The sequence below is a fragment of the Lepus europaeus genome, chromosome 21, assembly GCF_033115175.1.
Source record: "Lepus europaeus isolate LE1 chromosome 21, mLepTim1.pri, whole genome shotgun sequence".
In the NCBI taxonomy this organism is placed as follows: Eukaryota; Metazoa; Chordata; class Mammalia; order Lagomorpha; family Leporidae; genus Lepus; species Lepus europaeus.
The window spans coordinates 4,705,570-4,730,465 of NC_084847.1; positions in this window are offsets into that span (position 1 = coordinate 4,705,570).

Below are 24,896 nucleotides of genomic sequence, written 5' to 3' on the forward strand. Positions count from 1 at the left end.
TGCAGGTGTGGCTGTTGTTGGCTTCCTGTCGGTTTGTCTTTCTAGAAGGTGAACTTCAGAGACAGAGCCTACCTTGTTTGTCTGTATATGCCTATCACATGGAAAATAGGTTTTTGTTTGAGTAAGGACACTGAAGCCTCTTCCTCTCTTATTCTATGTGTCTGCGGTTGGCACCTCCTCCATCACCATGACCCTGATCTAGCTGGTGCCAATGAATCCTGTGTTGATGCTTCTGCACCTAACTTTACCCCTTGGCATTAATTATTTCATGAAAGTTGGGGAGATTACTTTGAAAACCAAGTATTGTTTCACTCCCTACTTAAAACTTCTTGGTGGCTTCTGATTGGTCTTTGAAGAAAAACTAAAGCCTTTAGTAGTCTTGGAGATTGTGTCTGTCTATCCTCACCTTGTTCCCGCTCTGCTCCAACTTTTTACTTAGACCTCAGCTCAAAGTAGTGGAACTTCTCTTTTATATATTTTTCCAGCATCAAATGCCTGCTGTTGGCTGGGCATAGCATGTGTGGCATTTTATGTATGCTTTTGTATTGTTTCTGATCTGCGAGGTGTGACACAACAATGGCTGTCTAGTTTTAGCCATGCCTTGTACCCCAGGAGCATATCATGTTACCTGGCAGCTGTTTGCTCAGCAAATAACTTTACGTCAACATCTGGGTACTGTTATCGCTGCCTACTAACCTGGGAGGTGTAATGAGTGTGCCGTAGGCTCAGGTGCTCAGGGACACTGAGGTGGTGCTGCAGAAGTGAGGGGGACCAGACGTGTGACTTAGTTCTTGCTGGACTCAGAAGGTATGGTCAGGAGCAGGTGGAGATGGCCGGGAGGGAGCCCAACTGGCAGTTCAGGGGCCGGTCCTTGTGGCCCGGTCATCCTTGTTCTTGGGCAAAGTATTTTTAAATGGGTGGAGGGATTTATTCCCACGTGCCTGCCCTAGGTAGGTGGCAGCTGAGGTATCTAGATTTCAGCCTCACATTCTGACTGGCTGAATCTAGATAGTGCTGCAGTGCACCAGCTGATTGGGGAGGTTTCTGTCTGCAGACAGGGCCTTCTGAGTCCAGTATTAAGTTCTCTGTTGAAAAGCCACAGCTTTGCTTTGGGATTCTCTGTGTTCCTTCCTGTACAGCCATGAGATGATGCTGTTGTTGTTAGCGTGTGATGCACTCTGCTTGTTCTATTGTGTGTGCTCCTACCTCCCCTCCACATGTCCTCCTTAAAGCCATCATCTATTGACACAAACCATAGGGGCAGCAGAATCCACAGGGTTGGCTGCAAGGACAAATATTTGCGGGATATTTGCATAAAAGCCTTAATCTGTGTGTTCAGTTCTGTCTAAGAGGGAAGGAACAGTTGCATCTGAATATGGGTGAATCAGGGTTTCTCGGTGGCTCACCAGGAGAGGTCAAGAGAGGTGGCTGCAAACAACAGAGATCCGTGGAAGGAAGCAGGGGACTGGGCGATGGCACTTCTTGGTGGGTTCTCCAGGTAGCATGTTGGACCGATGGTTGTGAATTTAATGGTGATAAACCTTTTAGAGGAAGCCGCAGGAGAGTAAGACCTAGAGACAATGGGTTGTTGGTTCTTGGGCCCCCAGCAGTCAAAGCTCAAATCCCTGCTCCTGCTCGGGCAGTGCCCCCGCTGCACTGCCACCCCTGAAGCTGACATGCACCTTTGCCTCTGTCACATCCTTCTCCCGGTGCACGCGATGATCCCAGCTGAACCTTGTGATGGTCGGGGTGTGTCCTGTGTCTCAGGTGCTGTGTCTGAGAGAAGCAGTGATGTGGTGAGAGAAAAACATTTAGAAGGCACAGAGAACCGCAGTGATGAGGGCTCCTGCTTTGGCTCGTTGCGATGTCTGTTCCCCAACCGTCTTTCATATTCCTTAGGAACCACTCACCGTTAAGAGATGCTGGAATTGGGTGCATTCCGTCTGAACTCAGGTCTAAACTAATTTGATGTAAATTATACATTTGCAAGTAACATTCCAGAATAACCTGCAGAGGCCCACAAAGACAAGGCGCACAAAATAAAATGATGATGTGTTTTATTCATAAGGAAGCATCTCTCTTCAAAAATCTTGTGCAGCCCCCAAAATACCCAATGCCTCACCAGCCGGCGTTTGTACTGCTGCCTCTCCAGACATGGGGAAGTGCTGTTCCTTTTAATCAAGGAAGTTTATTTTGTGGCGAAACCTTTTGTATAATGTTGAAAAATAGTTGTGTTCCTTGGATGTGATTTCCGTTTTCTGAAATGATCATTTTTAATCATTCGCCTAGCAAAACAATTTACGGAGCGGTGGAGGATAACGAACCATAAAGTTTAATTTGCCTTTTTTAATTGAGTTGTTAATTAGCACCCTTACACCGGTGGAAACTCCTGACTTGCTTTCTGTTGTGCTTCTGATCCGAGACATTTCTAAGAATCTAATCTATCATATTTCCTGTATCCAGGTTCTTTCATGAGTTACATCAGGAGATGATTGTTATCTAATTCTGCTGAAGTTTCAACAGATGCCCGCAAATAGAGTCCGTGGAGCATCATTAGGTGGGCAATGTGGAGTGGTGTTAAGGGGATGGAGATTTCTGCCGCTGAGCTAGTTCCTGCTGTGTGCTGGACACCGTGGTAAGCGCATAATGGGCACTGCGCCTCTTTCCCAGCATGTTGAAGCACACAGTATTCTGTCCCTTTTACATGCAAGTAAGCTGAGGCTTGGTTACCTTAAGCACTTCTTCCAGCGGCATCTGGTATACCTGTGGTGCAGGTGGCCTGGGTAGCAGCTCCACAAGTCATTCTTTTATCCTTCAGCTCTGCAGAGAAGAATTGAAAGGTGCCCTGGGGGCTGGCGTTGTGGCGATGTGAGCTACACTGCCACGTGCAGCCTGGCATCCCGATTCCAGTCCTACTTGTTCTGCTTCCAGCCCAGCGCTTTTCTGATGTGCCTGGAAGAACAGCAGATGATGGCCCAAGAATTTGCGCCCCCGTCTCCTACATGGGACACCATGATGCAGCTGTGGGCTCCTGCATTCAGCTTGGCTCAGCCCCTGCTGTTGGAGCCATTTGGGGAGTGAACCAGCGGATGGAAAATCAATCAATCAATCTCTCTTTCAATCTTTCTCTCTCTTTTCCCTTCAAAATAAGTAAATCTTTTGAAAAATTCATGAATTTTCCATGAACATTTTGAAGCCTTGTGCTATTTTGAAGATCCATAAAGTCAGACAGACTGCGATTTGAATTCTGGTCATCTGGGCTGTCTATCTCCTTTGCAGGCGGAGGAGCCATCCGTGCTCAGTTCCTGTGTTCAGTTACCTGCTCTGGCTCCACAGCATTTTTGTTCCTCAAAGCCAGCAAGGGGAGGGAGAAGGCTTAGGGAAAGTCAGCCAGGACGACTCAGCCTTCTATCAGGTATCAGCATTCTGGGGTAGCATCCTGGTACCCGTGCTGCGTTTTGTGGGTTAGAAGCACATTGTAGAGGAAGAAGTAATCAACAGGTGCACGCGCCCCGAGACAGGGATCGAGGGGCCCTCCTCGGAATTTGTTTTCCTGAATGTTTGTAGGCTGCTTTCCTGTGGTTTTTGTTATTGTTGTTGCTGCTAGTAGATCTCCAGATTCCGCTGTGCAGGAGGTATAAGTGCTGTGCATGCAAAACTCACGTGTGCAGCTGGGGACCAGGGTCCTGACAACAGGCTCCAAGGTCATGCCCTCTGCACGCTGGAATCCATCGTTCTCAGGAAGCGTGAGGCCCCTGTTGTTACTTTCCCTGAGTGCCATGATCATTTCAGGAAGTAATAAACCGTAGGTGACTAGAAACATGGACGCTAGTGTTGTAGGAGCGGGTGAGATCCCTGGTCTGCTGCTTGCATTTCCCTGGGAAGATGGCTTCAGATAGCCCACGGGGGTTAGGGCTGTTGCATGCCAATCCACAGTTAGGCCACAAAAGGATCATGCACCTGTGTTTAACATACTACACTTAATCTCCTACTGAATCCCAAAAGCCCCCTTGCTGCAGGCTTGGTGTGGAGCTTGAGAACAAGCAACACAAGGCAGCCTGGCTGCAGCGGCTGCTTCTGTCTCCTTTCTCTTGTTTATCGTGATGCACAACTTGGCTGCTCCACCTCCTCTCCCCCATCTCCTTCCTTGCTTTCCTCCTCATTCTTTTTCTATTTCTCCTTGACACCTGTTTCTATTGGTCCTTCTCCCCTTCACCCCTGCTCCTCTGTCGTCCCACCAAGTGTCCTGTCGATGATTCTCCCTTCTTAGGTGGAAGAGGCACAGGAATAGGACAGAGAGGACGGCTGCCTAAGGTGGGGCAGCTCCTCCCTGGCAGGTGCATCTGACGGCTCCACAAGGACGCTGTTGCTGAGAGCAGAGGAAGCAGCTCCTGCTCTCAAACTGGGGCTGGGGAAGAGGCAGGCGGCAGGCTGTGCTGATCGGTCTCTCATGGTGCTTGCCTCCCTATCCTCCCGTCTGCCCTTGGGTTTCCCTGCACGGCAGTGAGCAGGCTGGCCGTACTGCCCCGTCATCCAGAGTTTCATGGTGGGTTAGAGTCAGGTCTGACCGAGCCTTTGTTCTGCTCCTGTTGATAATTTGTAAGCTTCTAAGTTGCTTTCGTCAGCAGTACATCTACTTCCTTCTTTGGCCATCGTGTGTCAACAGTATTGGTGTCCGTGCCCAAGTGTCCTCTGTCCAGCTGACTGCACGGCTACTCCTTTGCTGCTGGGTGAGGGGCGTAGCAATAATCTTGATGTAGGCTTCTTCCCACCGGAGGTGACTTTTTCTCTCTTTATTCTCACCTGTCTCATGGATGTGCCAATCATACCCCTCCAGTGACTGGTCCCTTATCCCCATGGATACATTGTACTATAAACTAAAGGTCTATATGTTTCCTTCTCACATCTGAACAAAACAGCCTTCTGATCACCACTGCCTCCTCTTAGCCCCTTTTAACCAGACCGCTGTGCTGAAAAGGGTACTTGAAAACATGTGTGCAAAAATGGAATTGAAAGATGAGTTGGAGTAGGAGCATGGCTTGGCTGTCACGGCGCTGGCCTTGGACTCTGCCTCCCACGGTGGAGTGGCTGGGTCTAAGAAGCAGCTCTGCTCTCTGGTTCCGGCTTCTTGCTGATGCAGATCCTCAGAGGTGGCAGGCGATGGCTCAGTTCCTCCCTGCCGCTCCAAGTTCTGGGGGCCTGGATGCAGTTCCTGGCTGGCCCGGTCCCGACTTGTGCACATTTTGGAAGTGAACTAACAGATTCTCTCCCTCTCAAACAAAACTTTGGAAAATATGAAGGAGAAATTCATTTTGGTGCAGATTTTGAGTTCCTTGCATATGAAGGCCTTAGAAAAGGTCATGGAAAACACATTATTATTAAAAAAAATGCATAGCTTTGAAAAGTTTGGCACCAGAATAAACTTCGGTTCTGAGTCTGTTTTTCCAAGATCTTTCTGAAATCCCCTCACACTGCCCTGCAGAAGCGACCATGCCCAAGCTCACCAGGGACCCTGTGGTGGTCAGAGTCCGTTCGCAGTCCACGTTGCCTTCAGCCTCCCTGCAGCGTCAGGGGCACTGGCTCAGACAGGGGCTTGCATCTGCCCTCTTCACACCTCTCCAGAGCCTGGGCTCTGTGTGGAGTCTGCCCACTTCCTGATGCTGTCCCCACCCTGACATCTCTCAGGAGAGGGTGTGCTTTGGGTGGTACCCTGGAGTGTGCTCCTATACCCTGGGGCATTCCCAGCCAGTACCTTGGCCACTCATCCTGGCCACCATTCCTGGAGCGCCTGCCTAACCCCAGACTCTGTTCTCGGTGCTCCCTGTACGTCAGCCTCCTCATCCTCCCAGATGTGTCATGAGACGAAAGTGACTGTTAGGGATTTAAAGCTGAAGACATGAGCGGCTTCATTTCTTGATTTCAAATCCCCAGGAAAACCCAGGCTGCTCTCCTGGTTTGTCTTTGATCCCTGTCTGTTCCCAGCTCCCTCTCTCTGGGTTATCTGTTCAGAACTTATGCTCAAGTCCAAGCTCTCCTGCCAATGCCGACGCTTTGTGTCCTCTGGTTTGGTTTGTTACATGCACACGTCACTTCCTGCACCTTTTTCGTGACCTCCTGTCTTCTCCTCTTTGTTCAATCAGCTACTAAGCCTTGTTCATTTGACTCCCAGATTATCTCCTGTTCATTCTGATTCTTTTCATGTTCTGTAAAATACTGTGGTATTACAATAACTTTTTAAAAAAGATTTATTTATGTATTTGCAAATCAAAGTTACACGGAGAGAGAAGGAGAGGCAGAGGCAGAGAGAGAGAGAGAGAGAGAGAGAGAGAGAGGTCTTCCATCCACTGGTTCACTCCCCAATTGGCCGCAAGGATCAGAGCTGTGCCATTCCAAAGCCAGGAACCAGGAGCCACCTGAGTGCGGGTGCAGGGACCCAAGAACCTGGGCCATCCTCCACTGCTTTCCTAGGCCATAGCAGAGAGCTGCATGAGAAATGGAGCAGCCAGGACTTGAACTGGCACCCATATGGGATGCCAGCAAAGCAGGAGGTGGCTTTTTACCTGCTATGCCACAGTGCCAGACCGTATAGTAACTTTTAAAAAATATTTTATTTATTTATTTGGGAGGTAGAGTTTTGGAGAGAGAAAGAGAAGTCTTCCATCTGCCAGTTCATTCCCCAAATGGCTGCAATGGCCAGAGATATACCAATCTGAAGCCAGGAGCCAGAAGCTTCTTCCAGGACTCCCACTTGGGTGCAGGGGCCTAAGGACTTGGGCCATCTTCTGCTGCTTTCCCAGGCCACAGCAGAGAGCTGGATTGGAAATGGAGCAGCTGAGACATGAACCGGTGCCCATATGGGATGCCAGCATTCCAGGCAGAGGCTTAGCCTACAATGCTACAGTGCTGACCCCTACAATAACATTTTAAAATTAATTTTATTCTTCTCCATTATTTCACACCATGTACTGATTCATTTAACAAAAAGATGAAAATAAAACTTTGAAAAATCCATAATCTGATCACTCAGAATAGGAAAACTTCCTTGCTTCTGCCCTTTCTCTATCCCTGATTAAGTTTTTTGAAAAAACACAGTTTGTCTATGTCAGTTGCTTCGTGGATCCTTCTTGCTGCTACAAGAAAACCCATCTCTTCCGACAGACAAACATCCCAAGTGCCCTGGAAGAGAAATAGCAGCACAGTGACTGTGCTCTGTGTGCCACGGTCTGTGCAGACCGATGACTGCCACGGGCAGCTCAAGTGGGAAAGTGAGCGAGCGAGCGAGCAAGTGAGCTAGGGCTCAGTCTCCCTCGCTAAGCCCTGGTTTTATCTGGAGGAAAGAGCTGCAGTGCCGCACTGTCCCAGCTTTGCCACCTCCTCCCTCTTGCCGGTGGCTGCAGGGTGCGTCTCCCGCCTGTGTCCTTTGTTTGTCTTCCTACACCGGTTGACTTTCCAGGGCGTCCTCTGGGCTTCCCTGGTATTCGCCGACCGGAAGAAGGCCTTGCCTCTTCTGTTGTGCTTGAAGCACTTCCTCATTTCTGCTTTTATGCCAGGTTGTGATTGTGGTAACACTGTTTGTACGGCTTGCCTCGGGGTCGCAAATCCAAAATCTGAAATCTTCCAAAATCTGAGACTTTGAGTGTGATCATGCTTCAAGTGGAAAACTCCATGCTGTGAAATTATGTTTCATGGAAAAATACTGTGCAAAGTTACATATGGGCTATATGTGAAAGACATACATGAAACATTAATGAATGATTTTTGTATGTGTATGAAGCTATTCCCAAATCTGAAACTTTGTATCTCAAACATACTCATCGTGGGCTGTAAAGTAATAAACATCTAAGGTAGCAGAGCTAGAGTTAGAACCACTTGGCCTCACTTGGTTCTATGGTTAGGCAGTACTTTTTTTTTTATTTAAAGGCTTATTTATTCATTTAAAAGTCAGAGTTACAGAGAGAGAGACAGAGATCTTCCATCTACTGCTTCTCTCCCCAGCTGGCCACAATGGCCAGGGCTGGGCCAGGTCAAAGCCAAGAGCCAGGAGCTTCATCTTTGTCTCCTACATGGGTGGAAGGGGCCTAAACACTAGGGCCATCTTCCACTGCTTTTCCCAGCCTGTTAGCAGGGGGCTGTATTGGAAGTAGAGCAGTGGGACATGAACTGGTACCATATGGGTTGCTGGTGTCACAGGTGGTGGCTTTACCTGCTGTGCCACATTGCTGGCCCATAAGCCATACTTTGTCTGAAGATTTCTGTCTCAAAATTTTTATTGAAAATGTTCTTCAGGGATAACACGTAGGAGAAAGGAGCTGTTGCTGAGTGCACTGAAAAGTAGCATTGCAGGTTTCCATAGAAACACAGTGGAGAGGTGAGTTTTCTCTACATGCACGTTTTAATGAAAACATTTTCTTAGCCGTTATGGATGGGCTTGTGTACCGGATGAGAAGTGCTTTATCTGAACATACCATTATGCTCGTAAGTTAGATTGATGGTCTGCAGTATTATTTCATGAAATCACCGTACATTCCTGTGGCTTCCTTGCAGGAAGTGAACCTGGTGCTAACAGAAGGAAGGTTGTCCTTGCTGTGTAGACAGGAGTCTCTGCAGATCCACGTTTCTTGCTTTTGCTGTTGAGAAGGGGCCTCTTTATTTCTAACAAAAATGCTTCCCCCAGCTGACTCTCTTCTTAATTTTAGGGTGGTGGCTCTCCTTGGCCACGCATGTATCCTGTACACTGATGAGTACTGGTTGAATGATTTTAAGGTGGTGGTGGTGCTCATGGTGGTAGCAAAACGGGGGAGCTCAGAGTTTATTCTAACTCCACTTCAGAATCAGGAGACTCCCCGTGCATGTACAGCTTGTGTTTGTTCAAGCTATGAGGCTGACGTTCCTATAGGGGGGGCAGTGAGTCAGTCTGTACAGTATGGCTGTTAGGTTGCCATGCACTGGGGCTGGCATCGTGGCACAGCAGGAAAAGCTGCTGCCTGTGACGTTGGCATCCCATTTGGGCACCTGCTGCTCCAGTTCTGATGCAGTTCCCTGCTAGTGGCCTTGGAAAAGCAGTGGAAAATGGCCCAAGTGCTTGGGCCACTGCCACTCATACGTGAAGCTCCTGGTTCCTGGCTTTGGCCTGGCCCAGACCTGACTGTGGTGGCCATCTGGGGAGTGAACCAGCAAATGGCAGATCTCTCTCTCTCTCTCTCTCTCTCTCTTTCTCTCTTTCTCTCTTTCTCTTTGTGTGTGTGTGTGTGTGTGTGTCTGTCTGTCTCTCTGTCTCTCTTTCAAATAAATTTTTTTTTAAAAGAATGCCCCACACTAGGTATGTGAGAGTCATTATTAGACAGTTACTGATTCTATTTGCAATCTTAGGTTAGAGTTAATTTATTAGGCATCTTGTCCCTACCCGAGGGTGGGCCTGCTACTCAGAGTTTGTGGCAAATTGAAGACAAGATCTTGGTTACCTCTTGAAGATCTCTGTAGAGATCCGACGTATCATTCTGAAATTCCTTTTAATAGGAAATCTCCCAATAAACCCATTAAAGGCATAATGAAAACCTCATTCCGTCTTCTGTCAGGCTTGGAGCTGTAAGTGGCTTCTAATTTGCACAAGATCGGAATAGCATTGAAGAATTACAGTAACTAAGTGAAACACTCATTGGATTTTCAATTTTCTGATAGCATCCCATGTAATTTCTTGTAATGCATCTGGAGCCGAGGGAGGTGACACATGTCTGGCCCATGCTGGAGCTCCCGCCCACGTGTGCATGGCGTGGAGAAGCACAGTGCTGTCGACTTCCTGTTGGAGGAGGGGTGCGTTGGTTTGTCCTGGTTGGAGATCCTATTTTCTGCAGGCCTCTGAACAACAGCCCCCTAATTTCAGTTAGATGATTCCGATGCTCGACATTTGACTTAATGTACTTATTGGAACAAATTGCGAATCGCCTTATCTGTGCGAGAGCTCTGCGGAATATAGAGTTTGTGCCCCTGTAGACGGTGGTACATATTGGGTTTCTGGCCTCATCGGAACAAAGGCTCTACGCTTCGTATTCTGATAGATGAGTTCCTTCTTGAGGAACCAGGAGAAGCACTGGGCGTTGTGACGGCAACCTGGGGAGAGATAAGAGCCTGAGTTTGTATTTAGCATATTTCTTATTATCCACAGTTCATGTTTGCAGCTGAAATGATGCATTTCACCTCTTGGAGAACCCAAGTGTTTGCTTTTAACCTGTCGATAGGACTCTCTTGTGCCTTAGTTCTCAAGGTCTGTGACGTGTGTCAGTTGTTTAAAACCTCAGGAGGGGAGAATTCAGACTAATAACACTTTGTTGGGCGGGGGGAGAAGTCAGCCCAGCTTTGCAATGTTTGAAATAATCAATGGTGCTGCTGCTGTTTGCACGTGGCCCTGACCTGACGGGCCTCCTCAGGAGCAGGTGTTGGTGACTTAGGTTTTGGTTGAATGAGGAGAAATTCATGCCGGTTGAGCAATTTCCTCTCCCAAGAGGTCTCCTTTGTGGCCAAAGCATCTGTTTGCGAGGTCACAGGGTGGAGGTGAGGATGGTCTCTGAGGCCATGTGACCGAGCGAGCTGATTGGCTTTCCACTGGGATCCCGGCTTGTTCCCGCTGTGGTGGTCAGGAAGCATCCGGACCTGGCTGACCTTGGTTTCACCCAGGCTGACCTTGGCTTCACCCATAGGACAGCACAGACATTTGTGTTGCATTCCTGCTGGGAGCAGAGCCCTTGGTCTGGACTGTGTGAGGGGTAGGGAAAGGCTTAGCCCAGCGCGGCAAGGACTTTGTGGGTGCTCACGGCAGACAGAAAGCAGCACTTGAATTTAAGCATATGGAAAAATAATACTTAAAACTTCCACTGTGACTTGCCTGGTGGGAAATCACTGGAAATGATCCCAATCCAGACCCTGACATTTGAGATCTGATTTTTTTTGCAACTACTGATGTTGGGGGCTAGGTAATAAGCCATTGTGGAGGGCTGGCCTGAGTGTTGTAGGGTTTCTAGCTGGCCATGACCCCCTCCAATTATTACAACCTAGAAATACTTGCAGGCCCTGGCCCCCGGGATGCAGAACCATGGTCACTGAGAACCTCCGTGAGGAGGACTTCCCGGTGGCCACTGATGACGATGGCTGCTTGTAGACACAGAAGCCAATATTTTATATTCATAGAGCACAGTATTATAATGATGCTGGGGAGCCAGTGCTGTGGCGCAGTGGGTTACCACCCTGGCCTGGAGCGCCAGCATCCCACATGGGTGCAGGTTCGAGACCTGGCTGCTCCACTTCTGATCCAGCTCTCTTCTGTGGCCTGGGAAGGCAGTGGAGGATGGCCCAGGTTTTTGGGCCCCTGAGCCCATGTGGGAGACCTAGAGGAGGCCCCTGGCTCCTGGATCGGTGCAGCTCCGACTGTTGCAGCCAATTGGGGAGTGGATCATCATATGGAGGACCCTCCCCCCTGCCTCTCCTCTCTCTGTGCAAACTCTGACTTTGAAATAAATAAATAAATCTTTAAAAAAAAATAATGATGCTGGGCATCGAATAAGGGTTCAGAAATTACAAACTGTGATACTGTCCTCTTTGCTGTTGGTGGCACATTGCTGAGCCTTTCTGGGCCCTGCGCCTTGCAGAAAGGAGGGAGCATCCTCTGAGAATGATTTTGATCTTGACGTGGATGTTAAAGCTCCACTCAATTGGAGCAACACGGGGTACACAACTGCCAAGAACTCCCCCATCATGAGAAATGTTAGGGGCTCCTGGAGTGGCTGTCAGCCTGGCTGGGCGTCCCCAGCAGCTGTGGTCAGCGATTCCCTGCCCTGCCTCCCCCCCGGTAGTCCACTGGAAGCTCGCCTGTAAGGGGTGGCCTGGGGACCAGCTTCAGAGCCTCTCCTTGTGAGGTTGTGTGAGGGGTGGACACTCTGGCCCATGGCTGGTAGTGTGGATTCAGGAGGGGCTCTTCCCTTGTGGTCTCTCCATCCATCTCCCTGTTCATAGATGCTCTCCTGTGCTTCTTTTGCTTCCGTACCCCTTCTTGTTTACCTTCTGGTCTCTCAGAGATAAGCTGGCTTTGATTTTCTCTGGTCCCACACCATGACCTAACCCAGCTCCTTCCCACATAGCCTTTCACCTGCACACTCCTGGGCTGGGTTAGAATTCTCGCCTCCTGGATAGTTGTGCAAAACCTCTGAGCTGACTGGTTTGCTGTAGCTGGACTCACCTGTGAGTCAGCCAGAGGACCTCCTGTGTACGTCTCCCTGTGTACACCTGCCCCTGTGGAGGGTCAGGGGCCCCAGCTGTAGCTATCTTGAGGACATCTCAGAGTTGAAGGGAGAGAGGGTGTGAATGAGAAAGCTGAGGGTAAAATGAGTTTCATAATGGAGTCACATTTGGTAAATATGAGAAAGAAACGGGGGAGGCATCAGACTTAGTGTTTCCTCCAGCCTGTGTTTTCCTGACTCAGAAGCCACTCCCCCACCTGCCTGAGGTCTTTCCCGTCTTTGTAGAGGGTCACCACAAAGTTGCCAACACCAAAACCTGGGTATCGTTATTTATTTTTTCCCCATTTCCACTTAGCCACAAATCCTGTTGTTCCTACCTTCAGAAAAAGGCATCTCCCATCCATGCACTTCTAATGATCTTCATTGCCACTCACCGTGTCCAGGTGCCATCTCTCCTAGGTCTCCTGCAGCCGTGTCCCAAGTCAATCTTTCCAGGCCACTCCCACCCTCTGAGGTGCTCCTGTGAGCACTGGCCAGCGTCTCAGTCCCAAACTGGAAATCTGCTTGCTCCCCGAGCTCCAACTTTGTGTGTTCCGTAAAGTCTTCCAGCTTCCTCTTGTCTTAAAATTCACTCTGCTGCCTTTACCCCCCTTCAGCACTTGTCCTCAGCTTCTTGCCTCGATGGCTCTTTTTTCTTAGGGTCTCAGCTCAAATTGTACTGCTCTGAAGGCAAGAACACCCTAGCAAATGAGGGCTCATAAGAGCTAAGTGGCTGGCCCATGCGTGGAACATGGATGCCTGTTGAATAAATTTCTAACCAACTGTTCTGAAAAGTGGTTCTGTAGAACTAGGACTGTGTGGTGGAAGAAGGGAGGATCCACTGAAAGCTGAGGTTACCGGAGGTAGTGCTCGTTAACCATGCTTGGGTTTTTCTGAGAGAGAGGGTGCCTGTCCACCAGGATGGCCAGCCATCCCTGGGATGGGAAGTCCTTTCATCTAACCTGGAGCAGTTTGCAAATTCAGTAATACAGCCAGGTTTTAGTGCTGCCCCTCCCCCCACATAGTGATTCACGTGCCATGAACTTTTTCATTAAAAAATTCCAAGGCTCACCAAGTCGGGAAGAAGAAAAGGGGCCTTGCACACTTCATTTGTTCGACCATTTCATTGAGGTCTCAAATGTAGATCATTGAAATGGAGCCTTGGAATTGTAAATCAAGTTTTACTTGGCAAATTTAATGAAATGCAAACAAATACTTAGCAGCTCTAAAGGGCATGAAGTCATTAAGGTTTCTCATTTTGTTAGACGCTTTGGGGGCCTCCATAATTTTCGGTGTAAAATTAATTAAGTTCTGTGTGCGTGTGCATGTGCGTGTGTGCGCCTGCTTGTGTGGCCCGTGAGTATGATACGGGCTTTCCCAGTGATGTGTCCTTGGGATCGCTTCCTCTGGCCTGACAGGTAAAGTAAGGAACCGTGCAGTTTTGTGTGTGTGTGGGGGTGTCTCAGTGCCCCCCAGGCAGCTCTCTTTGCTAGACCCTTTGCAGGAAATCTTTAATGTTTCAAGATTGGGGCTTACATTTTCCTTGTGCATCAGGCTGCAGGAATTATGGGGCTGGTGCTGATTTAATGGGGGGATGTGAGGTGCCTGTGAGCGTCCCTGCAATGAGACAGATGCTGAATATTCATTTGTTCTTTCTGCTTCTGTGTCTGATTGGTTGGGTGTTGGTGTTGATGCTCCCCAGGGGAGGGCAAGACTGGGAATGCTGAGACTTTTATAGTTCCTCCTGCTCTATTCTACACAGCCACACCCCTAGGAGGAGCAGACTGCCAATTTTTCTTTTTTTAAAAAAAAAAAAAAGATTTATTTACTTATATGAAAGGCAGAGCTACAGAGAGACAGAGAGAGAGAGAGAGAGAGAGAGAGAGGTCTTCCATCTACTGGTTCAGTCCCCAAATGACCACCAACAGCTGGAGATGGGTTGATCCAAAGCCAGGAGCCAGATGCTTCTTCCAGGTCTCCCATGTGGGTGCAGGGACCCAAGCACTTGGGCCATCCTCTGCTGCCTTCCCAGGCCATAGCAGAGAGCTGGATCAGAAACAGAGCAGCTGAGACTCGAACCGGTGCCCATACGGGATGCTGGCACTGCAGGCAGTGGCTTTACCTGCTGTGCCACAGTGCCGGCCCCAGTTATTTTTAAGATGATAGAAAAATATTCAACCCCCGTCCATGTTCTGTGGCATTGCTGGGGTGGTGGAAAGTATTTGGGGAACGTTGATGACCTTTTAGCTCGGTAAGATGAAAATCTTCACAAACGCAATTCACCTGCTGCAGGTTGCTGTACAAATAGGTCCTGACTGAACTCTGAAGAAAAGGCTCAGGGAGCAGTTCCTGTGATGCAGGTAGAAGTAAGGAAATGGGTCAGGATCTTACTGGTTCGCTGACATTCAGAACTGTAGCTCTCTAAATATGAGCATTTCCTCTGTGGGTTCAGCGTGTGCAGAGCTCTCTTGTGTGAACCTCAGGGTGAGATGTTGGGAAGATGGATGACAGAAGCTGATTTCTCTTAGCCAAAGGCGATTATACAGTGTGGGTAACCTGGAGGTCACGGCTGAGGCCGGTGGAGATGATGTGGGGAGGAAGTACGTGGCGTGATGAGAGGGTGTCTGGGAGCAGATCTGCTCTGTGGGTTAACATTGACCCCAAGAGGTTCTCAGATGGTTCAGATGTGTGCATAGGATGAGACACCATTGCTTCTTGGCTCAAGGGCTGGCAGAGAACCAGGGGAGAGAAGTTAAGATGAACATCCCAAGGCATGTGTGAACAACAGTGCGCAGACAGGCAAGGGACCTCTGTTCTGGAAATCCCTTCCTCTGCCTTTTCAGTAATAGAAAACCAACATCAAATCCATGCCTCTGCTGAGCTGTGCGGTCTGTCGTCTGCCACAATGACCTAGGTGGCTACTGGCTCTCTTAAGTTTGCCTTCAGAGGATATTATTTCTCTCCTCTGTTCTCTCTTCATATTCTGCTTATCTCATAAATAGAACAACACACTCAGTGAAATTACCTCTAATTTTTTTAAAATTACCTTGTTGGTGTTAGCTTCTTTTTATCTCCTCTCTCTATCACTAGACTGGAACCAGCATGACAGCCAAGGGCTTGGGCCTGGTGACCAATTACTAAGAGCTCAGTCCATACCTAGCACATCTTAAACCCTCCAGGGATTCTTTTTATTTTTAAAATTTTCATCTTTATTTGCAAAGCAGCAGATGGCACACACACACAGACATACACACACAGAGATAGAGAGATGTTGGATCTTTGGGTTCATACCCCAAGTGGCTCCAACAGTCAGGGCTGAGCCGGACAGAAGCTGGGAGCTCAGAACTCCATTTAGGTCTTCCATGTGACTGGCAGGGACCCGGCTTCTCCAGCCCTCCCCTGCTGCCTCCCTGGTGCACCTTAGCAGGAGCCTGTAGTTACAAGGGCAGCTGGAACTTGGGCCCGGGGAACAAACTGGGCTTTCTGCGTCTCCAAGTGGCATTGAAAGTGCTGCACCAAACCCCCACCGCCAGTCCCTCTCCAGTCGGGGAGTGAGTCAGTTCCTTTCTCTACTGTGAGGTTTTGCTGGTCCTGATGTGAGGCTGGCTTTTTATTTTTCCACAGTGCATTGTTTTCTGCCTTGGACTCCCCACGTTCATGCTGGCCCATCTGGGCACCTGCCTTGGGTGTAGCAGCTGCCCAGTGGGACGAGGCCCATGTCTCTGCATGGTCAGGGAGAGGAGTCCCCCACAGCTTACAGTGGCGTAAGCTCTGGAGGGAAGGGCTCTGGTTGGGCTTTGCTGTCCTTCAGTGCACCGTGGACACACTTCCTGTGTGTCTCCCATCCTCCAGAACTCTTCTCATCCGAAGCACAGGAGGTGAACTTCTACTGGGGGCCCCCTTGAGTTTGTGGCTAGGCTGAAAGAACCCAGAGACTTGCTTTTTTTTTTTTTTTTTTTCTCCAGGAATCCCATTGTTACTTCACAATCAGTGTTCTGTGTAATTCTCTCTCTTTGTGCGCTTAACAGATCACAGCTAAAATACTGCATTCCCAGTAGGAGCTGATTTGTTTGTTAGAAGGAGAGAAGGTATTAATGAGCCTACACTGGCATTGCTGTGAGCCAGGAAAAAAAAACCACACGAGTGGGTCTAAGATACTGAAGAATTAATTTGTTTTCTGGGTTGTGCTCCTTTCTTTGTGTCGAGGAGTAAAGGGGAAATTCACAGGCACCTCTGCATGTTATGTTTCTGCCACTGCTTTGCTTAACTGCATGTTGAAATCCTGGAAGGGCATTCGTGAGATGGTATTGAAGTTCCTTGTTTAAGAGGAGGGAAAAAAATAGCTTTAATTTACAAGGCTGAATAGCTGGATGTTAACGAACTACTATTGCCCTGCGAATGGCCGTTCCTTGGGTTTCTAAATGATTTTCACACCTTCCCAAGCTTTATTTAAATTTGTCATGTCCTTTATGGCCGTCCTGTATTGGCCAGCCAAAAAAAAAAGAACACTGTGAAGACTGTGGTTTCCATCAAGGCAGATGAAATACACTGATAAAGTCATGTGTCATATTAACAGGTGCAATGGATGCCTCTGATACGTATGAATCAATCCAGTGGAATCGCATTAATAGGGGCCTTGGTAATTAATTTAGAATAGCACAAAGTTAAGAATACCTTGCTGTCTCTTCCCACTCCCTCCTCTTCTCACCTGTTCTCTCTCTCTCTCTCCCTCTCTCCCTCCCTCCTTTCCCCTCTGCACTCTCTCTCTCCCTCTCTCTCTCCCCTTCTTCTCTCTCTCTCCCCCCCTCTGCACTCTCTCTCTCCCTCTTTCTCTCCCCTTCTTCTCCCTCTCTCTTCCCTCCCCTCTGCACTCTCCCTCTCTCTCCCTCTCTCTCTCCCCTTCTTCTCTCTCTCTTCCCTCCCCTCTGCACTCTCTCTCTCTCCCCTTCTTCTCTCTCTCTTCCTTCCCCCTCTGCACTCTCTCTCTCCCTCCCTCTCTCCCCCTCTTCTCTCTCTCTCTTCCCTCCCCCTCTGCTTGCTCGCTCTCTCTCTCTCTCCCCCTCTGCTCTCTCCCAGCTGTTGTTTTCTGCGTCCAGATATGCATAGAAAAGTCTTAAGTGGCTGTTGAAACTCCCAGAGGCCTGTTTACTTCCACGTAGAAGCAGGAAAGCTGCCATAATTCAGACAGCAGCTTCTGGCACGAGATGAAAGTCAGAGCAGCTCAAGTTTGGGTCAGAATTTAGTGGCCCCACTGGAGTGTTTACGCTTGTATCTGTAGTCCAGGGAAGTTAGTGGAAGAAATTGCTCCCTGTGGCAGGTCATGAATCTAATTACCCTAGAAACATCCCCGCAAGCGCCTGATTGAAAACTGCTCAGCAGGAGATGGTGCACCACCACCACCCCAGCCCCATCATGTGTGATATGCAGACCCCTGCCCCACGGAGGTGAGCCCTGTGTTCCTACCAGAAGACAGACCCTGGAGAGCCCCTGCATCTAAGCTTCTATCCCAACAATGTTGGCCTCTTAGAGATGCGTCAGGGACCAACCCCTGGGCCACTCCCCAAATGGCTGCAATGGCTGGGGCTGGGCCAGGGTGAAGCCAAGAGCCAGGGACTCCACTGGGGTCGCCCATGTGGGTGGCAGGACCCCAGGTACTTGAGCCAGATCCTGCTGCCATCTCAGGAGCATTAACAGGGAGCTGGACTGGAAGTGGCACAGCTGAGACTCAAACTTGCATGTTGATAGGGAATGCTGGCATCGCAGGTGGTGGCTTAACCCGCTGGCACCACAATGCTGTCCCCTGAGTATTTTCCTTAGGAACGGCATAGTTCTGTCTGGTTTGAATAAAGGCCGTGGGGTGGAAATCAAGACAAGGCTGTAGCTCATGCAGCTCCTCTCCACGGGAACAGCCTGGTGATGGACCACAAGGACTTGGAAGTCAGGTGCTCCTGGGTCAAAGTGCCGTGCCAAGCTTGTGATCTCGTAGGAGCCGTTTACCCCTCTGTCTCTACATGCTTGTCTATAAAATGGGACCGATGACACCTCCCAGGGTTATTGCTGATGTCTGCAGTGCCCTGAATAATGATATGTGTGATGCGAAGTATATCGTGCCAAATCAGCGATAGAGCTGCTAGGCCACTGGAAAGCAGGCCGGATGTGGTGTGTGAACAAATCAGATAGTGGATGTGTTATGCTGTGATTTGGGTGGATTGGTTTTTCAGGGTGGGGGGGTTAGATCCTTGATGAGAAAGTAAGAAGAAGAGGAAGGGGAGTGAGGGATGATGAAGATGGGAGACCTGCCTAACGCTGCAGGTTCTCAGGCACTGTCACTGTGTGTGGTCCCTGGGAAGGTGTCTCCTGGGGACGCTGGAATCTGAAGCTGGGGGAGAACAAGACAAAGGTAGGGACTGAAGAGGAGAAGTGTAAATCGGGGTTAAGCGGAGAGAATGTGATGAGGCTTTGGGGAATTTGGAGTGCCTGGAGGCTGAACCTTTGTCTCACTCCTCACACTTCCAGGACTTGGTCATGGGAGAAGGAGTTTTTTGGTTTTTTTTTTTTATAGGCAGAGTACAGAGAGACAGAGAGAAAGGTCTTCCTTTTTCCATTGGTTCACCCCCCAAAGGCTGCTGTGGCAGGCGTGCTGTAGCGGGCGCACTGCCCTGATCTGCAGCCAGGAGCCAGGTGCTTCTCCTGGTCTCCCATGCGGGTGTAGGGCCCAAGCACTTGGGCCATCCTCCACTGCACTCCCAGGCCATAGCAGAGAGCTGGACTGGAAGAGGAGCAACTGGGACAGAATCCAGCGCCCCAACGAGGACTAGAACCTGGTGTGCCAGTGCCACAGGCAGAGGATTAGCCTAGTGAGCTGCAGTGCCAGCTGGGAGAAGTTTTGACCTGCAAGTTCCTGGTTGAGAAATGTCCCATGCTGGCTGTGGCCAAAAGGCATTGTCGGCTGCCAGCAGCTCAGTGGCCTATGTGAAATGACCGAGAGGCCTCCTAGCCAGTCATAATGGCAGATGTTTCTTTCTGGCCAGGTGCATGTCCAGTGACCCAGACTCACCCCTGTGGTGGTCTGGAGTCGGACAGAAGATGGCAGGCAGCTGAGAGTGGAGGCACCCGTGTAGGAAGCAGCAGCACCAGGTGTTCTATGTTTCCTGTGTGTATGTGTGTTTAAGATTTATCTGTTTGCTGGTTCACCCCTCAAATGGCCACGAAGGCCAGGGCTGCACCCAGCTGGCGTTAGGAGCCAGAAACTCCACCTGATCTCCCTCGTGGGTGGCATCTTCTGCTGCCATCCCAGGTGCATTAGCAGGAAGCAATATCAGAAGTGGAGCAGCAGGGACTTGAACCACTGCTTATACAGGATTCTGGTATCCCAGGCTGTAGCCTAATCCACTGCTCCACAATGCAGGCCCCAGTGTCTTAGTGTCTATCTTTAAAATTCTCTGAAAGAACCCATTTTATTTTTCACATTGAGAGACTGAGAACTTCATCTTTTGCTAAACATTTCAAGACGCTATCAGCAACTGGTGTTGGAAATGCATCTCTCCCTGGTGCTGTAGGAAGTGCTCCACCTGTGTGCTGTCACTTAATCCTGGCTGCTACCCCCAAGGAAAGACACCAGTCCCTGTCTCACAAGGTACAAGAGAGAGAGGCTGAGCAAGATGAGGGGGTTTGCCCACCATCACAGAAACGGGGTTGGAGTCAAGGCCAGCTCTTGGTGTAGCCAGGATTCACACTCATTGCCTTATCCGATCTCCTTTCCTGAAGTTTCCCCTAAAAGTCAGCATTCCCTGGAGTTTTTCTGTCACTTGTAGAATGTGTGACATGATGCAAAGGTGTTGAGATGTCCCCGACGCTGTAGTTACCCTCTCCCTACCCAGAGCTAACCAAGGTTGCTTTGGTCCAAGATCCCAGATGCCTTCTGTTTCGAGGGAAACTTTTCCAGCCCCAGGCGGGGAGCCATGGCTACTTTGACAAGTTGTGGTTTTCCACCAAGTAGAAGTCCTTTCCTCCCCGGCGACTGGCCTGAAATGGACACACGTGATCTTGTTCTCATCGGCGAGAAGCTGTCCTGTAATGGTGAGAAGAGGGAGCCAACCACAGGGGGCGCACCGAGGACGACAGCCAAGTCAAAGACCGCACCCTTCGACCTGGTGTTGCACCCTGCGGTACCTACCTGAGCTGTCCTGTTCCTTACACTGCTCCGTGCGTGAGATCAGAGACGTGGGTGTGGAACGCCTCTGGTGGCTCTTGGGTGACTTGTCACTGAGCCTGCTTGCTGAACGGAGTTGTCTTCTTCATACATTTACTGAAATGTATTTTTCCTTAAGTTTTAATATATTTTTGTTTTATGGAAAGAGTCACAAAAACAAGCGATCTTTCATCCACTGGTTCATTCCCCAAATGCCTGCAACAGGCAGGGTTGAGCTAAGCAGATGCCAGGAGCTCAAAACGCCATCTGGGTCCCCCATGTGAGCGGCAGGTACTCAAGTGCGGGAGCCATCATCTGCCGCCCCCTGGTTGCATTAGCAGGAAGCAGAGTAGTCAAGACTCAAACTGGGCACTCAGATAAAGATGTGGATGTCCTGTTGTGTGCCAAACACCCACCCTCAAATGTGTTTCATAATGATTTCACTTGTCTGGATTCTCTCTATGTAAAAAGCACACACAAACGTTAGAGTTAGTGATACAGATTGCAGGATAGGAGCAAGCAGAGGGCCAGATTAGGTTCAGGAACCAGGTCCCTACATCCCCAGGCACAGGGTCATGAGCTAACACAGAGGATGTGCTGCCCGGTATAAGTTCCAGAGGCAGTGAATGGTGTTCCTTAGTCTTGGTCTGCACCAAATATTATTGATGATATCCTTACCCCGAGGATTGCTGTAGTTCATCTGGAATTCAGATTTAACTAGGGATATCGTGGTTTTGTTTATGACCTCTAACAATTCTTCTTGGACTTAATTGTATCCATTTTAAATGTTTTTCTTTCTCATTTGGACTCTGACGTGAACATACCAGATCCTTGGGGCCGGCGCTGTGGTGTAGTAGGTTAAGCCTCTGCCTGCAGTGCTGGCATCCCATATGGGCACCCGTTCAAGTCCCGACTGCTCTACTTCTTTTTTTTTTTTTTTTTTTTTTTATTTTTGACAGGCAGAGTGGACAGTGAGAGAGAGACAGAGAGAAAGGTCTTCCTTTTGCCGTTGGTTCACCCTCCAATGGCCGCCGCGGTAGCGCGCTGCGGCCGGCGCACCGCGCTGGTCCGATGGCAGGAGCCAGGTGCTTATCCTGGTCTCCCATGGGGTGCAGGGCCCAAGCACTTGGGCCATCCTCAACTGCACTCCCTGGCCACAGCAGAGAGCTGGCCTGGAAGAGGGGCAACCGGGACAGGATCGGTGCCCCGACCGGGACTAGAACCCGGTGTGCCGGCGCCGCTAGGTGGAGGATTAGCCTAGTGAGCCGCGGCGCCGGCTCCGACTGCTCTACTTCTGATCCAGCTCCCTGCTAATAGCCCAGGAAAGCAGTAGAAGATGGCCCAAGTGCTTAGGTCCCTGCCACCTATGTGGGAGACCTGGAAGAAACTGCTGGCTCCTGTCTTTGGATTGGCCTCGCCTGGCCCTTGCAGCCATTTGGGGAGTGAACTGCCAGATGGAAGATCTCTCTCTCTCTCTCTCTCTCTCTGTCTTTCTGGCTATAACTCTGCCTCTCAAATAAATAAATAAATCTTTAAAAAAATCTTTAAAAAATTTTAAAAATCTTTAAAATAAATCTTTAAAAAAATATAAAAAAGACCCCCAACAATGGTTGAGGGAAGCCAAAGAGGTTGGATTAATTTGTCAGTTCAGTTTATATATAATTATGTCAAGTCTTTTTGATTGATTCTGCTTGGAGTCCTTTGATCTTTCGGTATCTGGATGTTCATATCGCTTTCCAGACTTGGGACGTTTCCAGCTGTTACTAATGTAAGGATCTGAGTAGCTTTCAGGCTCAGGTAGCTCTGTGTTAGGTTTATTGCCAAGTGGCTTTGGCCACTTGAGACGGACAGCTTATCCTCTTGGCAAACCCCAGCTAGGAGAAATCTCCTCTTTTCCCCCTGAAAGTTCACAAGAAAGTTCCAGAGTTAGATCAGGGGGATGGAATGACGTCCCCTGTCAATCCCTAAGCCAATTCCCACGGACAGAGCCATGGTCTGCAGTGATTGGCCAGACTTTGTCCTGTCACCGTCTTTGGGGACAAAGATAACAGTGTTGTCAGTTCTGTCCCAGCTACATGGAAAGCAGGAGAGTGGAGCCCCCCCCCCCCCCCCCCCCGTGAGCCCATGATGCGTTGACAAAGGGAGAGTCTCAGCAGCCGGCAGTGCTAGTTAGTAGGCATCAGACCAAATGCTGGTCTGCTCTGCTGGCACCTGCGTGCTAGGGCCCTGGGCCTGTCTGATCCAGTGTTTGGTGGGAGGTGGGTGGATCTGAGTGACGGCTGTGACTCTTAGGAGATGCAGCTCGAGCAGAGTGTGAATGTGACTGGTTCCATCTTGCAGGTTCCGTGAGGCTTGGCTCGTTAGTCAGCAGTGGCAGAAGTAACGGTGGCTTCTGCCAGTCTCTGCCTGCCTGCGGGGTTTCTGCGGGTTTTCAGTCATAAACAATCTCATTCGATTTTTACACAGTACCCAAATTTGAATTTTATTGGTCTTCTCATCCACGATTACCTTTCGAGGAAACTTCTTGTCATTTCAGCGGTAATCCTCTAACAAAGTGGTGGTGTTCATTAGTTTCATTAAGCAAATGTGTATGGAATAGCTCCTGTGAGTTACATGTCGGCGTGAGAAAGAAAACTCAGATGAATGTCTCTATCTTGAAGAGCTTACTGGAAAACATTTTTGCTGTATGCATTAAAGAAGTAAATGATATGGGCCAGTGCCACGGCTCACTAGGCTAATCCTCTGCCTGCAGCGCCGGCACACCGGGTTCTAGTCCCGGTTGGGGCGCTGGATTCTGTCCCGGTTGCCCCTCTTCCAGTCCAGCTCTCTGCTGTGGCCCGGGAGTGCAGTGGAGGATGGCCCAAGTGCTTGGGCCCTGCACCCCATGGGAGACCAGGAGAAGCACCTGGCTCCTGGCTTTGGATCAGCACAGTGAGCCGGCCGCAGCGGCCACTGGGGGTTGAACAAACGGCAAAGGAAGACCTTTCTCCCTGTCTCTCTCACTGTCCACTCTGCCTTTCAAAAAAAAAAAAAATAAGTAAATGATACGGATTTCTTGCATATTAATACTGTTTTCAGGGCAAGTTTTGGCATAATGGTTAAAGACAGCATTTTGGATGCGCACATACCTTATCAGATACCTGGAATCAAGACCCAGGTCTGCTTCTGATTCCAGCTTACTGCAGGTGTGCGCCTTGGGAGGCAGCTGGTGATGGCTCAAGGACTTGGGTCCCTGCCACCCACATGGCAGACCTGGGTTGGATTCCAGGCTCCTGGCCTTGGGGGCATGCTGGTGGATAAGACACCTGTCTTTGTTTCTTTCTCTGTCTCTCTCTGCCTTTTACATTAAAAAAAAAAAAGCAAAAATATATAAAAACCCAAATGGCATTAAATACTGTGTTCTCTACAGTTATACAGCAGGGGGAAATGAAGAAAAGGTGTCTAGAAAGTGAACTCTTAAGATGGATGTGGGCATCCACCAAGGGTGGAATTGGGTGTCCGCCTTTTCAGACGAGGTCAGGGTTTGTGATCCTGGGCTTTTGTGGGGGACAAGACTCCTTTTCGTCCTTGCCGTGGTTGTAATTTAGCTCTGGCTGTAGGGATTCTTTGTGGGCCCTCTGTGTGCTCAAGGTCTGCGAGCTCTGCAGGGCAGGAGCCACTCTGCACAGCACAGAGTCTGCCTTGTGCCCCCCACCCCCGTGAAGACCTCCTCTGTGAATGGAAGGTCGCCTCCTCGCCCTGCTCGTCGCTCTGTCTGTGGACCTGTCCGGGTCTCCTGGGATGATGACAGGGGATGTTAATACCGAGAACTACAGATAATGACTGTGCTCTTAAGCTCGTTTTTTCCCCAGCAGTCCCAGCGGGCTCCCTTTTTAAGGCTCCCTGCTATATTTCCTTGTAAATTTGGCAGGCGCATGGCTTGGTTCCACCTGTTGCCCACACAAACAAGAGACAAGTAGAAGCCTGACATGCCGGGCCCTTAGGAAGTCAGATTGCTCCTTCCGAGTGCCAAAACGAGGACAGACAGCCCTGAACCAATCTCTCCTTAGGTCTTTCGGTCTCTCCTGCTTTTTGCTCTTGTCATTTTTTTTTTTTACCTAAAAACCTTTTATTTAAGGTATACAAACTTCTTGCATTTCATAAATACAAATTTATAAACACCGTGATTCTTCCCACCCTCCCCTCCCTCCTGCCTGCACTCCCACCCGTCTTCTTACTCCCTCTCCTATTCCCATTCTATTTTTTTGCAAAGAGCTATTTTCAATTAATTTTTTAAAAAAGATTTATTTATTTGCTTGAAAGAGTTACACAAAGAGGCAGATGGAGAGAGAGAGAGAGAAAGAGAGAGAGAGAGAGAGAGAGATCTTCCATCCGCTGGTTCATTCTCCAATTGGCTGCAAAGGCCGGAGCTGTGACGATCCAAAGCCAGGAGCCAGGAG